This window comes from Oryctolagus cuniculus, chromosome X, assembly GCF_051225735.1.
Source record: "Oryctolagus cuniculus isolate XC-2025 breed Fujian yellow rabbit chromosome X, ASM5122573v1, whole genome shotgun sequence".
Lineage (NCBI taxonomy): Eukaryota > Metazoa > Chordata > Mammalia > Lagomorpha > Leporidae > Oryctolagus > Oryctolagus cuniculus.
The window spans coordinates 103749712-103765314 of NC_142888.1; positions in this window are offsets into that span (position 1 = coordinate 103749712).

Consider the following 15603-nt stretch of genomic DNA (forward strand, 5'->3'; position numbering starts at 1 on the left):
CACTTTATTATATTTAAGCATTTCCTTAAGTTTTGAGGTCAAAGTGCTATGCCTTGATATTGGTACTCATTAAATACTACAATACTTGTTTAGATAGAATTGGATGCAGTTCAGATGACATGATGAAACACAACCTCTTGGCAAGTTTTCTTTAAAAAAAAATCTTCATCCAGGAACCATATTCTAATGTCTTTGACTTTTACTTATTTATTTATAAAATAATGAGCTACTGAGACTTATGTGCAAATGATCACACACACACATGTGAACACATTAAAATAGATTATCAGGCTGACTCTAGTAGAGATGTATTGATGTATGAGCTAGGCAAATATTCAACTAGAAAGCACAGGAAATGAACTATAACCTTTGATGACAAATAAAGGTCTCAGAAGACAGGGGTTAGAATCAGCCTTGGGAGGGTGCCTCATGGAAGTAGTTTAAAACAAAGATAATAGAAGCAGTCTGACAGTTTAGAAAAGTAAAGTAAAAACTAGAAATTAATAAGTATGTACTTGAGGAAGCAATGATAGAATTTTATTTTAGGATAGAAGTGCTTGTTTCCTCTGTACTATATTTTTATCTTTCCTTCTGTGTATGGGTGGTTTTGGGCAATAAAGTGTTTGTAGACTTTCATGTAAATTATCTTCATTAGGTAAAATTTTACCCCGAATGTGACTTGATGTTAATGTACAGTGAACAGCTATTAGACTATGAGTAAATTAATTGGTGGCATAGCTGTGTGCATCATCAGCTATAATAAATTTGCTTAAACTGAAAATTTTTTATCTTAATACAGCTATTACTACATGCCGGTGTGATTTTATATGTATATAAAATCATATATATACATATATTTATATTAAATATGTGGACTAACTTTCCTAGTTTATACTGTTCTTTCATAATATGTCTTTCACAGAATGAATGTGCTTTCTAAGGTATAAACACTTAAGAAATGAGACACCATTTTAATGAAACTATAAACAAGATCTTACCAGCAGAATCATAACTAATTCTTTCCATTAATATCTCATTTTCCTGGTGCCGGCAATGTGGAATAGCAAGTTGAGCTTCTGCCTGCAATGCTTGTGTCCCATATGGGTACTGGTTCATGTCCTTCACTTCCAATCCAGCTCCCTGCTAATCTGTTAATGCACCTGGGAAGGCTGCAGAGGATGGCTCAAGTGCTTGGGCCCCTGATTCTCACATGGGGGACCCAGATTAAACTCCTGGCTCCTGGCTTCAGCCTTGCCCCCAGCCCTGGCCATGTGGATATTTGGGGAGTGAACTAGCAGATGGAAGATCTCTTTCTCTCTTTTTCTCTCACTCTCTCTCTCTCTGTAATTCTGCCTTTCAAATAAATAAATCTTAAAAAAAAAAACAGCAATAAACCTCATGTTCCTTCCATAGACCTGCAATTCTAAACCATTATATATTGAATAGGATTTATTTCCCTAAGCCCATACAGATTGTTAAGCCTCAAAATCTTATGTTAATGGTCAATTAATTATTGCTAATGGATGTTGGAATAGGGTGGAAGTTTGATGCAATTATGGTGTCTGAAGGTGAGCCCTTAGGGAAGTAATTGGGTAGGATTAGCTTGCTAATGTTTAACCCCATGGTCAAATCATAATGGCATTATAAGGAGACACCACATACAGCATAGAAAAGGAGTATACTTCCTGGATCATGCTATGATTGTTCCTCCCCAGGTACTTCATTGCCAACCTCCACTGAACACCAGACTAATGGGACCACCAGATCTTGGACCGTCAACCTCCAAAGCATGAGCTTATGGACACCTTCTTCTCTCCTAAATTGTCTCTTTAAGGTATTCTACTTACAGGAAAAAAAAACTAACTAAAACATAGTTATGCATATAAATACATATGACACATATATTCCTATGTTTATAGTATATTTGAATGTATTTATAGTCTACTTATACCATATCTTACACATACTACTTTGTATACCCTTTGTGCTTTTAATATACTTCTTATACTATAAATCAAAACACTTAGCATAAATGGATCAACAGGATAATGAAGGCAGTCCAGTTAGGAGGAAACAAAAACAAACAAAATATATTAAACTACTCTAGGTTTTTAGATAGCACACCATTAAAGGATCATACAAATTATTTTATTGTACCTAAAGTGCCATAATATCAAATGCTACTATAGGTAAGGGAACATATGCTTGAATTTGTTAGTATTTTGAAAAACAGATATTAAGGCATTTGAAAGATAACCATTTGATTTTAAACTGGCTTAATTTTTTTTAAATTTTACATTGCAACATGGCACCATCTTAATGGGCTTAGAAACATAGACTATTAAATAGAACTACTTATGGTCTCTTGAACACATTTATTATAATTATATCATTTACTATTCTCACAATTTTCCCCATAGTTTTCAAATAAGACATAATTTACCAAGAGTGAAATAATCAGTGGCTTCCTATGAGCTACACTAAAAATAATCTTGGCTAAGTGGTAACAGATAGCAATTCAGTATTTATTTCCTCTCTGTGGGTACTGAGATCAGTTGAAAGAGAAATTATACACTTGGTATAAAGATGTGGGGGACATGATAACACGGATATAAAAATGAACAGAGTTGCTTTGTTATTTATATAAGAAATTTAGACAGCAACACTTTTGAAGCATATCTGATTTCAAATGGTTTCTAGTCACATGGTCAAAGATTTGATATCAATTCATTTTTTAAAAGAATTGTTTTATTTATTTGAAAGACAGAGTTACAGAGAGAGGTAGAGCGAGAGCGAGAGAGAGAGAGAGAGAGAGAGGTCTTCCATTCTGCTAGTTCACTCCCCAAATGACTGCAACGGCCAGAACTGAGCTGATCTGAAGCCAGGAGCCAGGAGCTTCTTCCAGGTCTCCCATGGGGGTACAGGGTCCCAAGGACCTGGGCCATCTTCTACTGCTTTCCCAGGCCACAGCAGAGAACTGGATTGGAAGTGGAGCAGCCGGGACTCAAACTGGTGCCTATATGGGATGCCGGCGCTGTGGGCTGGGGCTTTAACCCGCTGCGCCATAGGGTTGACCCCCTCAATTCATTTTTATACATGGCCTATTACCAGTATCCTATCCAAAACTCTCATCTAGAGACATGCCCTCTAAAACTAGGTAACCATCATATCCACTTTGGCTTCATGGACCATTTTCAAAATTTACAATATGTATGGCATTCTTCCACATAGGGAAAAAAATTATTAGACAACTTGTTCGCAACTCTGTTTCACAGAATACTAATCTAATGAGGTTTTCTGTTTTTTAAAAAAATGAGAGACAAAGAGAGAGAGCTTGGTGACTAAAAACATGCATGAGAGAATAGGTTGAGTGTGACATTAAGTTTGCTGAAAAATGCTTGAATGATTCATTTAAAGGAAACAGCAGTCAATCTGGGAGCCCAGTCTGCTAGCTGAGAAAGATGCCTCTAAGTTCGTACCTGTTTTTTTTTTTTTAAGAATAAATTTATTTATTTATTTGAAAGGCAGACAGACAAAAAGACAGCCAGAGAGAAAGAAACAGAGAGAGATCTTCCTTCCCTGTCTTCCGTTCTCCAAGTGCCTGTAAAAGTTGAAATTGGACCATGGTGAAGCCAGGAGCCCAGAAATCAATCCAAGGCTCCCATGGCAGTGACCCGAGTACTTGAGCCATCACCTGCTGTCATCCAAGGTGCGCATTAGCAGGAAGCTATAATTGTAAGCTGAGCTGGAACTCAAAGCCAGACTTTCCCATATGGGAAGTGGGTGCCCTAAATGGTTTCTTAAGCACAGTAGCAAACAGATACTCCCAAGTTCTTTTCTCTTGCTATCTGCTGGAGCCATCTGGGCGTGGTGTAGAAGTGGAAACTGGCCAGAGTAACTGAGTCCTCTAGTATAAGAAAGTTAAATGTGTATTCAGAATGGACGGTGAGGGCCTGGTGCTGTGGCATAGCAGGTTGCAAATGAATAATCAGTTGAATAACTAGTCTTACTACAGTAATATTATTGAAAGTGTGTGAAAATGTGTGCAACTTTACCAGAATTTTTTGAATAAACACTATGTTGATAGCTATGTTAACTAGAGTGTAGGAGTGAGAGTCCCCTACTTAATCTAATACACTGACTCTGAGAAGTTTAAAGAGGTTTAACAAAATTATGTAAAAGCATGTACATTAAAACTACCTGATTTTATCACACATATAAAGACATTACAATTATCATTTATAATGAAGTGAGAGGTTCCTAAGTATCAAGAAAGCCAAATCAAAAAAATTTCACCCTTTCTTAAAAAATCATAAATCAATTCACTGAAAATATATTAGGCATTAATTGATCCTTGTATTATATTGATAAGCAAAAAGAAAAAATGGCTTTGGAAGGTTCTTATAATATTTGAGATATGTAAGTAAATAATAAGTATATAAGTGTTGGCCTTGAGGTATGATTAAAAATATGAGCTTGATATTTAACACTTTATTCATATTAGCTATAAAGAGATCTTTGTTAATTTACTTGAGTGGCAGGGTGAGAAAGGTACAGAGTCAGAGATCTCCCATCCACTGACTCATTCCCCAAATGCCTGCAACATCCAGGGACAGGCCAGATCAAAGTTAGGAACTGGAAAGCCCATCCATTACTCCCATATGGCTGGCAGGGACCCAACTACTTATCTATCACCTCCTGCTTCTCAAGGTGTGCATTAGCAGGAAGCTGGAATCAGGAGTGGAGTTGGGACTCAAATCCAAGCACTCTGATATGGGATGTGGACATTCTAGGTAGCATCTTAGATGACAGATCAAAAACACATCCCATTATGGGGCTGGCACTGTGTATAGCAGGTAAAGCCATAGGCTGCAGTGCCAGCATCCCATATGGTCACCAGTTCGAGTCCCAGATGTTCCGCTTTTGATCCAGCTCTCTTCTATGGCCAGGGAAAGCAGTGGAAGATGGCCCAAGTCCTTGGGCCCCTGCACCCACGTGGGAGACCCAGAAGAAGTTTGGCTCCTGGCTTTGGATTGGCACAGCTCCAGCCGTTGCAACCAATTGGGGAGTGAACCAGCAGATGAAAGACCTCTCTCTCTCTCTCTCTGCGCAACTCTTTCAAGTAAATAAATAAATCTTAAAAAAAAAAAACCCACATCCTGTTATTAAGAGATCTCTAAAAAGCAAAAAAGAAAAATATTAGCCATCATAAAACATTTCAGTGTTCGTAGAGATGACAAGTAAAAATATTAAGAATTCCACGGCTTGGAGAAGGCACTGTGGCATAGCGGGTAAAACTGCTGCCTGCAGTACCAGCATCCCAAATGGGTTCGAGTCCTGGCTGCTCCACTTCCGATCCAGCTTCTCTGCTGTGGCCTGGGAAGGTAGTGTAAGGTGGTCCAAGTCATTGGGTCCCTGCACCTGCCTGGGAGACCTGGAAGAAGCTCCTGGCTCCTGGCTTCGGATCAGTCCAGCTCTGGCCATTGTGGCCAACTGGGGAGTGGACCAGCGTATGGAAGATCTCTCTCTCTCTCTCTCTGTCTCTCCTTCTCTCTCTCTCTAACTCTGACTTTCAAATAAATAAATAAATCTTAAAAATATTGGGTTTGGAGTTAAAAATTAAAAAAAAAAGAATTCCATGGTATGTAATTTTATATTCCAAACTCTTTATCTGAATTATAAATGTTCAGAAATGTTAAGAGTCTGGAATGAGACTAATTTTCCTAGATGTTAACAATTTAAGATGGCTATTTAGTATAACTGTTTTCTGAAATATTCAGTTATTTAGAGGTTACATAGCTTCTTGCTGATTATATCATTTTACCTCTAAAACAGACTGGATAGCAAGAAGTAGATTATGCCATCGATTATATATAACAGATTTTCTCAGAATAACCATAACATGGAGTTTAAAACTACTTTCAGGTGTTGAAATTGCTGTGGTGTGTTGTTCCATCAACTGTCACTGAAAGGGACATTATCCTCTACTTGTAACTCACTCTATTTCCTGAGGTACTTCTATAAAACTTCAGGATAAGGTCAATTATGAGAAACATATCTCCTGCAGGACACAAAGCCAACCTTTAAGACTAAGTTGCATTTCAGGGGCAGGTGTTTGGTGAATCAGTTAAAATGCCACTGGAGACATATGAATCCCATATTGGAGTGCCTGGGGTTGAGTCCTGACTGGACTTTGCATTCCAGCTTCCTGCTAGTATGTGTTCTGGAGGCAAAATGTGATGTCTTAAGTAATTGGGTCCCTGAACCCCCCATGTGGGAGACCATGATTTTGTTTGTGAATACTGGCCAGCCTGGCCCAATCATGGCTGTTGTAGGAACTTGGGGAATGAACCAGCACATGGAAAATCTCTATCTGGCTGTCTGTCTTGTTGCTGTCTCTGTCTCTCTGCCCTTCAAATAAATGAAATAAATATTGTTTCAAAAAATCAATAGCATTTCTAAGCAACCAAGAGCTATCAAAAAAGGAAAGAATCACATTTTCAGCAGTTAAAAGAAAAAAGAAATAAATGTAACTAAGGAAGTGAAAAACCTCTACACTAAACATTATATATAAATATTGATGAATGAAATATAAAGACAGAAATAAATAGAATTGGAAGAATTAATATTGCTGAAATCATACTACCCCAAATGATTTGCAGGCTAAACACAATCCCCAATGAAATATCAATGGCATTCTTTAAAGAAACAGAAGAAATGACGCAAAAACTCATATTTGCACCATGAAAGATCCTGAATAGCCAAAGTAATCCTGAGCAAGCACAAAGAACAAAGCTAATACATCACGCTACCTGATCTTAACATCTACTACAAAGCTACAGTGTTCTAAACAACATTACACCTACAAAAAAATAGATATATAGGTAATTGGCTCAAAGTTTAGGAAACCCCTGGGATACCCACGTCCCATATCAGAATGCCGCATGGGAGACCAGGAGAAGCACCTGGCTCCTGGCTTCAGATCAGCACGGTGCGCAGGCCACAGAGCGCCAGCTGCAGTGGCCATTGGGGGGTGAACCAACGGAAAAGGAAGACCTTTCTCTCTGTCTCTCTCTCTCCCTGTCCACTCTGCCTGTCAAAAAGAAAAAAAAAAAGAATGCCTGGGTTCAAGTCCCACTTCCACTTCTCATCCCAGCTTTCTGCTAATGTACAGCTTAGTAGGCAGCAGGTGATGGCTCAATTACATGTCCCTGCTGAAATCGGAAAAGACCCCCTAAAATTTACCCTGAAATGTGGCCCCTTAAAGTTCCCTAGAAATGCTATCCGGGGTGCCACATGTGCTACTGGAATTTGGGGTGCCTTACGATTTCACCACGGGCTTATTACTAAATCCCCAATATTAATAAGCCCAAGAGAGTTCTTGCCTAATATTTAGAGAAGAATTCTAAATATCGGCACAGATAAATGAGGCAGCATGGTACATTTTAAACTTTTATTGAGTGAGAAAGATGCATAGGAGAGTGAGAGTTTTATTTAAGGGAGAGAGGTAAATAGGGGCTCATACCAAGCACCAGGAACCAGCCATGTGCATGAGCATCTAGGCCAGGAAGCCTAGAGCACATGGCCTGAAGGCCATGCGCCCTGGAGGCCCGGGGCTACAGCAAGCCCCTTCCTGACAAGAGGCCCTGGAAAAAGAGCACTCCCACTTCCAAAGGAGAGTGGTTAATTAACCTGATTGGCTGGTGGGCACCCAGGTGTGGCCAGGTAGGGGAATGAGGCCACTCAGGGGTGTGGCAAAGGCATCAGGTAGGGGCATGGCAAAGGCGTGGTCCTCCTGCCCACAAATCTGATCAATTTTAACCTGTATGCCTGTCTACTTCACTTGTGTGAAGAGCCAGATGGGTTAATATGTAATCAGGGTGGTCCCAGTGGAATTTGGGTGTGAAATATTTGCTTCCTTCCCCAAGAACAAAATGTCCTGCTTCCTCAGGAATCTCCAAATTTACCATGAGAATAGCAAGGGAGTGGTGACTGCATCTTGAGCTCTCAGTTTATTGTGAAAACAAGTTACCTATCCCACCCTCTGGATGGTTTTGTTTTATCTTGAGCAACCCAGATATGATGAAGGATTATAAGTCAGGTCTTCTGATGGTTTTGTCTGGCCTGGAAACTGAACATCAGCCAGATTGTCAAGTGGGTTTTTTCCTTTGAAATTGTACTTAAAAACCTCAGTGCCTCTAATGAATCTTTTTAAATCTCTCTGCTGTCCGCTTGGAAATTCCTCTTCCATGTGAGACAAAGAACTGAGGTGACAGTAATTTCTCTGCCACTGTTTTCCTGTAACACTTGGACATCTTCTGTTGCCTTTGAGGTCCATTAGCAAGGAGCTGGATCAAAAGCAGAGCAGGCAGGACTCGAACCTGCACTCTGAAATGGGATCCGTGTCCCAAGCAGTGGCATAACTCACCATGCCACAACATCAGCCCTAAATAAATAAATCCTTAAAAACATTTTTAGACAGGCAGGAGTGATTAGGAGCTGGTGGATCTTGCCAGTGCCTGTCACTTCCCATCTCGGCCTGGGGGAAGCCATCAAGACCAAGGCCAAGGCAGCCTCAGCTGACAATATTCATACTGAACACCTGCCTTGAGCCAGGTTCTGTTGTTGGGGTTCAAAGTTATGGGGGTTCTTCTCGCATTGAACCAAGCCAGCTAGAGACCCTCTGGAATTCCCTAATTGCCCTAGAGAGCATGCTGCCTCCCAGGCCCAGCCTCCCTGAGAGGTCCCAGTACCATCTCAGGACTACCTGGGGTACATCCTAGCTCCAGGGAAAAGGACTCTCTCAGTCAAAAGAAAATAAGATATTCTATGTATATGGCCACCACAGACAAAGAAGCAACATAGGGCATTTTTAGGGATGGCAGGATTCTGTAGGATATGGATCTGAGGATTCGGGTTGATAGCCAAACCCTTGTATGAGGCCTTGATGGGCCCTGATACAGACCCACTCTACTGGACGGGAGAGCTACAGAAGTCATTCCAAAGAACCAAAGAGCTTTCAACGGAAGCCACAGCACTAGGGATTCCTAATCTGAACAAGCCATTTACCCAGTTCATAGCAGAAAAACAAGGAGTGGCTTTGGGAGTACTGATCCAAAAATTTGGGTCCGCTCCCACGGCCAGTAGCCTACTTTTCAAAGCAGTTAGATTCGGTAGCAACTGGATAGCCTGCATGTCTAAGGGCAGTCGCTGCTACTGCACTGTTGGTGGAGGAAGCCACCAAACTGACCTTAGGTCAGCCTCTTGAAGTTCAGACTCCACACCAAGTGCAAGGGGTCTTAGAAATCAAAGGACACCAATGGCTGACAGTAGGGTGCCTCACTAGATACCAAGCCCTATTGTTAGACTCACCTGAAATAACCCTTAAAATGTGTCAGGTCCTCAACCCAGCAGAGTTGGAGAGTTGACCCATTCCTGTGTAGAAATATAGAGCAGGTGTACTCTAGTAGGCCAGACCTCCAAGACAAGCCCCTGGAAAATCCAGATGCCAAATGGTCTACTGATGGCAGCAGCTACATGAAGGAAGGAGTTAGAAAAGCAGGCTATGCTGTAGTGGATCTTACTAAGACAATAGAAGCCCAAGCACTACCAAACAACACTTCAGCCCAAAAGGCGGAGCTTATTGCATTGACCAAGGCTTCACAACTGGGTAAAGGCCAGCAAGTCAATATATATATGGATTCCAGATATGCTTTCCCTGTATTACATGCACATGCAGCATCTGGAAGGAGAGGGGCTTACTGATTGCAAAGAGTTCCCCTGTTAAATATGGAAAAGAGATACTGGCTCTACTTCAGGTAGTACTGGAGCCAATGGAAGTGGCCATAATCCACTGCAAGGGACATCGGAAGGGAGATAATTGTGTTAACCAGAGAAATGCACTAGCAGATAGAGCAGCTTCACAGGAAAGTTTGGAAATGGCCCTTATGCCTCAATCTGTGGAAGTGGTTAAGGAACCTCGCTGTACGGAGCCTGAGAATGAATGGGCCCAACAGCGAAGCTATACTAAAGATGCAGATGGATGGTGGATGCTAAACCATGGAATTATACTACCAATGGCCACTCAATGGAAAATTGTTAAGGAGATGCACAATTCCACCCACTTACAACTGGCCTCCCGAGGTTTTGGAGGAGAGGGACTGAATACGGTCATGAAGGAAGTGACTCGCTCTTGGCCACTATGTTTGCAGAATAGCACTGGCCACGTGGGGCCACCTCCCCTGTTGGCTCCTGTGCAGAGGAGGGGAACATAAACAGGTGTAGATCGGCGGGTTGATTTTACCAATATGCTCCCAACAAGCAATTATAGGTACCTTCTGGTCTTTATTGATACTTTTACAGGATGGATAGAGGCCTTTCCGAACCGAATGGAGAAAGCACACGAGGTGTTTAAAGCCGTGTTGAAAGACATTGTGCCATGCTTTGGACTCCCACGCTCACTCCAGAGTGACAATGGACCTTCATTTATATCTAAAATAACCCAGAAGAACCCAGCAGCTTCTGAGAATGATGATGGCCATGCAGGAGCCACTGAGGATGGCGGTGACTGAAAGACATCCAGCTCGTGAAGTGAACTCATTGGATGAGATGGGCGGAGACTTCCGGACCGAGAACGGGCAGGGTCTGCGCCCCTAATCATCAGGAAGTGGCTGCAGAGGATGGTGACTCAATGCCCATCAATATCCCCTTGAGAATGGTGTCTGGAGTCTCTGAGGGGGGAGTGGAGTAGGCAGGCATACAGGTTAAAATTGATCAGATTTGTGGGCAGGAGGACCACGCCTTTGCCACGCCCCTGTGTGACCTCATGCCCCTTCCTGACGCCTTTGCCACACCCCTGAGTGGCCTCATTCCCCTACCTGGCCACACCTGGGTGCCCACCAGCCAATCAGGTTAATTAACCACTCTCCTTTGGAAGTGGGAGTGCTCTTTTTCCAGGGCCTCTTGTCAGGAAGGGGCTTGCTATAGTCCCGGGCCTCCAGGGCGCATGGCCTTCAGGCCATGTGCTCTAGGCTTCCTGGCCTAGATGCTCATGCACATGGCTGGTTCCTGGTGCTTGGTATGAGCCCCTATTTACCTCTCTCCCTTAAATAAAACTCTCACTCTCCTATGCATCTTTCTCACTCAATAAAAGTTTAAAATGTACCATGCTGCCTCGTTTATCTGTGCCGATATTTAGAATTCTTCTCTAAATATTAGGCAAGAACCCTCTTGGGCTTATTAATATTGGGGATTTAGTAATAAGCCCGTGGTGAAATCGTAAGGCACCCCAAATTCCAGTAACACATGTGGCACCCCGAATAGCATTTCTAGGGAACTTTAAGGGGCCACATTTCAGGGTAAATTTTAGGGGGTATTCTCCAATTTCACCTGCCACCCAGGTAGGACATGCAGTCTGAGTTCCTGGTTCCAGGCTTAATTCAGCAGAAGTTCCAGCAATAGCAAGCATTCAAGGAGTAAACCAGTGGTTGGAAGACTTTTCCTTGTCTCTGCTTCTCTATTTCTATCTGCCTTTCAAATAAAATGAAAATAAATAATCAGAAATTTAATTTTAAAAGAAAGTGGAAGAAGATGTAAACAAATGGAAAGATATCCCTGGTTCTTATTCATGGATTGAAAAATTAATACTGTTAAAATATCTATACTGCTCAAAGTGATCTACAGATTTAAGGCAATATCTATTGAAATTCCAATGACAATTTTCACACATATAAAAAGAAATCCTTAAATTCATATGAAACCATTAAATGCTTTAGATAGCCAGGAAAATCGTGAGCTACAAGAACAAACTTGGGGACTCACAGTTTGTGACTTATATTATATTACTACTGTTCTCAAAACAGCATGGTACTGGGTAAGAAGATAGCCAACATCACAAGCCCATTTTCCAGTAAAATTGGATAGAGAGCCTAGCAATAAATATATGCATTTTTGGGCAACTGGTTTTCCACAAAGAAGTTAAAATTGGGAAAAAATCAATAGCCCCTTTAATAACTGGTGCTGGGAAAATTGCATATCCACATATGGAAGAGTGAATTCAGATTCTATCTTAACTGACATACAAGAATAAACTATAATAAAGACTTAAACATAAAACCTGAAACTGTATAACTGTGAGGAGTCAGACGGGTTAATAAGCAGTCAGGTTGGTCCCTATGGGATTTGCCATGTAGAAAACTTACTTTCCCCCAAAAGGTTATCTTTAGCAAGAACACAATGTCTTCCCCCCTTAGGAATCTCCAAATTTACCATAAGAATGGCAGGGAAGTGGTGATTTTCTCCTCCTGACCTCACAGTTATCTACCCTCCTGGATGGTTTTTTGTTTTATTAGGAGCAAGGTAAACCGGATGGAGGATTTAAGTAGGAAATTTTGTCGTTTGTGACAACTTAGATGAACCTAGGGGACAATACGTTAAAGGAAATAAACTGGGCACAGAATGACATGAAATACTTCATGATCTCCTTTATGTGTGGAACCTAAAACAATTGAACTAATGTAACTAGAGTGTGGAATGATAATTACCAAGGACTGGGAGCACAGAAAAGAAGAAGGGCATTAGGAAATATTGGTCAAAACATAAAAGGTTTTCGTTTGACTGCGAGACAATTTTTTGAGATCCATTTCCCAACAAGGTAGAGGCAATGATTAATAAAATATATTTCACAGTCACAGTCAGGACAAAGACCACCGGAACCAAATGGCACTCGCAGGAAAGGCCCAGTTTATTTACCCATCAGGGCTTGACTAGAGTGTCTCAAGAGTCAATCCCCCATTCTCTGTCTTTCCATACTTCAATGCCCTAAATTTAGCAAGGCAGTAAGGAGGTAGTTGAGGCAGTTTCAGGGAGCACACTGTTATCTTAGGCCCTCAGGAATTAACAAATCACAATTGCAAGGTAAGATAGTTTTAAGATACAGGAATTATAACTTAAAAGCAATTTCAGAAGGCACACAACTATCTTATCTTAGGTATGGGACTAGGCCTTTGTGGCACATGGGGAACTGGTTTCTAAGGTCAGTATTGATTTGCTTAGATCCAGCCTGCCTTTTGATAACAAGTGAACTGGCTCCTTTAATGTCCAGCAGGAGAGGGTCTATAACAAGGGGATGCATATGTGCATTATCTTAATTCAATCATTTCACATTGTATGTACATTGCCCAAAACATCACATTGTGAGACATGAATATGTGCAGTTTGATTTGTCATTGTAAAATAGCAATCGTTCAAAATTAATTGAAACAAGTTTAAAAACACCACTAGGCACCTGCTCACTAGGTTAGCTTTTAATTTAAAAAAACCCCAGGAAACAGAAAGGAAGTATTGGTCAGGAAATGGAGAAATTGGAAACCTTTACTGTTGATAGGAATATACAGTGGTATAAGCACTCTGGAAAACAGTGTGGTGGTTCCTTAAAAAATTAAAAACAGAATTACAATATGATTTAAAAATTCTATTTCTTGCCATATATAAAAATAAATGAAATAATGGAATGGATGAAAGGTTTGTATACTTATGTTCTTGGAAGCATTATTTACTATATCCAAGAGATGGAAGCAACTCAGGTGCCTATGTATGAGTCAACAGATAAAATGTGTCATAGATATGCAATGGAATATTCAGCTTTAGAAGAAAAGAAAAATTTGACACATATGACAAAAGTGTGGGCCTTGAATATATTATGCCAAAGTTAATTAATCAAGTCACATATAAAATCCCTGAATGACTGAAATAAAATATATAGACTAGTCAGAGTCATAAGACACAGAATAGCATGGTGTTTGAAAAGGAAGGAGTGAGGAAGGAAATAATGGGAACTTCAAGTCTAATGGGTATGAAGTTTCATTATTGCAAGGTGAAAAAGCTCTGGAAACTGCACAATGTGTATATACTTAACACTACTTAACTACAAACTTAAAAATGATTAAGATAGCAAAATTCATGTTATATGTGCTTATCACGACTAAAATTTAAAAGGTCCTGTGGCCAGCGTTGTGGCACGTGGGTTGCGTTGCTGCTTGTGATGCCAGCATCCCATATCGAACTGCCAGTTTGAGTTTGGACTGTTATGCTTCCGATCCAGCTTCCTGTTAATGTGGCTGGGAAGGCAGCAAATGACCAAGTGCTTGGGCTCCTGGCTTCAGTCTGGCTTAGCCCTGGCTGTTGCTGTCATTTGGGAGTAAACCAGCAGATGGGAGATCTCTCTCTCCCTCTCTCTCTCTCTCTCTAAATACATAAATATTTTCTTTTAAAAAATGTCCTTATCCTTTAGAAGAAACTTAAGAAAAATTGTGTTCTTCTTATTTCTCTTTTTTATAATATGGAGGCATACTTTACATTTTTAAAGGTTTATTTTATTTATTTAATTTATTTGAAAGACAGAGTTACAGAGAGAGGGAGAGACAGAGAGATCCTCCATCCACTGGTTCACTCCCCAGATAGCTACAGCGACCTGAGCTTCTCTGATGCAAAGCCAAGAGCCAGGAGTTTTTTCTGAGTCTCCCAGGTGGGTGCAAGGGCCCAAAGACTTTGGGAATCTTCCGCACTGTCCAGGGCCATAGCAGAGAGCTGGATCTGAAGCGTAGCATCTGGGACTTGAACTGGCACTCATATTGGAAGCTAGCACCACAGGCGGAGGCTTTGGCCATTATGCCACAACACCAGCCCCTGTAGGCCAGAGTTTTAGCCTGCTGCACCACAGCACCATCCCCTGCAGGCCAGGATTTTAGCCCACTTTCCACAGCACCAGCCCCTGCATTCAGGGTTTTAGTCTACTCTGCGACAGCACCAGCCCAGGTAGGCTGGGGTTTTAGCCAGCTGCACCACAGCTCTGTTCACTGTTCATATTTCTTTCTTTTTTTAAGATTTGTTTTATTTATTTGAAAGACAGAGTTACAGAGAGAGGTAGAGACAGAGAGAGGTCTTCCATCTGCTGGTTCACTCCCCAGTTGGCCACTACAGCCAGAGCATCGCTGATCTGAAGCCAGGAGCCAGGAGCCAGGAGCCAAGAGCTTTCTCCAGGTCTCCCACACAGGTCCAGGGGCCCAAAGACTTGGACCATCTTCTACTGCTATCCCAGGCCATAGCAAAGAACTGGATCAGAAGAGGAGCAGCTGGGACTAGAACTGGGGCCCTTATGGGATGCTGGCACTTCAGGCCAGGGTTTTAACCCACTGTGCCACAGTGCCGGCCACCCTACCCCATTCATATTTCTAAAGCCACACTTCATCTAATATGTTGATGCCTACTCAGTCATTTTTCAAAGTAATTTAAAATACTCCAAGTTCTTTAAAATTGAAAATAGTAGGGAAAAGCAAAGCATTACTTACCATTCCCTGGAAGTATCCAGAAACCAAATGCCTTTTCATAGGAAAATCTTCATGTGTGCCAGAGGGAAAAAGGAAAAAAAAAAAGTGAACTCCTTCAGACGTGGCATATGAGGCTCTTAGAATTTACTCTGCCTTTTGATTAATATATACAGAGCAAATCAAACTACAAGATTTCTATTTTAAGAATCCTATTTTCTACACAAACAAATTATAGCTTAATTTATCACATTCTGAAACTATCCTTTGAAATCAGGAA